The sequence below is a fragment of the Oncorhynchus keta genome, chromosome 19 (assembly GCF_023373465.1).
Source record: "Oncorhynchus keta strain PuntledgeMale-10-30-2019 chromosome 19, Oket_V2, whole genome shotgun sequence".
NCBI classification, from domain to species: domain Eukaryota; kingdom Metazoa; phylum Chordata; class Actinopteri; order Salmoniformes; family Salmonidae; genus Oncorhynchus; species Oncorhynchus keta.
This window is the reverse complement of record NC_068439.1, coordinates 12710203-12711888: the sequence shown is the minus strand read 5'-3', so window position 1 is coordinate 12711888 and position 1686 is coordinate 12710203. Positions and strand designations below refer to the sequence as shown.

General features: G+C 39.7%; 1 protein-coding gene across 2 annotated transcripts in view; it reads left to right on the top strand.

Moving 5' to 3' along the window:
• Positions 1 to 1477, top strand: part of LOC118379636 (copine-4-like) — a 47039-nt gene extending 45562 nt beyond the window's left edge. For both annotated transcript variants that reach the window (XM_052469651.1, XM_052469652.1), the window contains exon 18: positions 1 to 1477. This exon is cut by the window's left edge and continues 2075 nt beyond it. The gene's annotated coding sequence lies outside the window, so the exon portion shown is untranslated.
• Positions 1478 to 1686: the final 209 nt, after the last annotated feature.

The window sequence follows — 1686 nt, the reverse complement described above, 5'->3', positions numbered from 1 at the left end:
ATTACTTAAAAACCTCAAACCCAACTATAAATTGTAGAAATTAATATACAAATATTGAAAGAATGTAAAGAGAACTAAAATATGTGCAACATGAAAATATTGTACCATTTATATTGTGTACTTTTTTGACGGTCCCTAACTAGCCCCAGAGATAGGCTATCAAAATGTAAACCAACTTCTCCATGGGTCGCACACCAGCCGACAGAAGCTGATTGGTGAAAGGCCTAGCCCAGGATACTTCCAGACACAACCTGAGCCCTATATTACGAATCAGGTTTGAGGAGTTAGAGAGGTAACTTTGGTCAACTCTGGAAAACCGATCCTATGAAAGTGGCTCACCTTTTAGTCAGGGAAATTTCTATAGCAATAATTCCTTCAGAATTAACCTGATCTGGGGCGGGCTAACTCACGGCTAACTCACGGCTAACTCCACTTACCCTGAATGAAATGACTGATAAGCGAGTCGAGGACCAATGAAATTAGGTTTACCTTCCTCTCGCAAAGATTAAGTCATCATCCCCTTCAGGGGGACGTCTGATTCATTATTTTATGAATCAAATGTTTTGGGTTCAAATGTGTCATATTAAAAGACCTATCGTGTTACACATTTAGAGATGACAGGATGAAGTTCACGCAACTTAGAGATGACAGGATGAAGTTCACGCAATTTAGAGATGACAGGATGAAGTTCACGCAATTTAGAGATGACAGGATGAAGTTCACACAACTTAGAGATGACAGGATGAAGTTCACGCAACTTAGAGATGACAGGATGAAGTTCACGCAACTTAGAGATGACAGGATGAAGTTCACGCAACTTAGAGATGACAGGATGAAGTTCACGCAACTTAGAGATGACAGGATGAAGTTCACGCAACTTAGAGATGCCAGGATGAAGTTCACGCAACTTAGAGATGACAGGATGAAGTTCACGCAACTTAGAGATGACAGGATGAAGTTCACGCAACGGTAAAACCTTTGCATGACTGTATGTGATACAATTCCTTTATTGATATGGGTGGGACAAAAGGTGATTGTGTATTGATAAGCACATCCAAAGCATATCACAAGAAACACACACACACACACACACACAAGAGACACCCGCATCAATGACCTCCTCCAAGACCCAAATCTCGTTCTCAGTCTCATTTCCTAATGAGGAGGGTTGAAACCCAAAACTAAATCGGTCAGTTCAGCCTCAATTTGAAATCATGTTGCTCTCGTGCCTCGTTCCTTCAGCACTACTTATACATTTCATATAGAATCCAGAACTATTTGCATGTGGAAATGTCATGGGATGCATTTTATCTGTTGTTTATGATTTTGTTGGTGGCCCACTCTTTGATGGTATGCACATTTTACAGAGGGTGGATTTTAAGGAGTTAGGATTATATACTGTAACGTGTTATATACGTCTTTTCTACAGGTTTGTTGAGAGTTTGCTAAATAAATAAATAAATAAAACTGTATTCATGTAAAAAAAAAAATGTTTTTATTAACTTGTAAAGCATTTGAGTGAATATAGTTCTCTCTGTGTGTGTGTGTGTGTGTGTGTGTGTGTGTGTGTGTGTGTGTGTGTGTGTGTGTGTGTGTGTGTGTGTGTGTGTGTGTGTGTGTGTGTGTGTGTGTGTGTGTGTGTGTGTGTGTGTGTGTGTGTTACTGTTTCACATTACAGACCACATC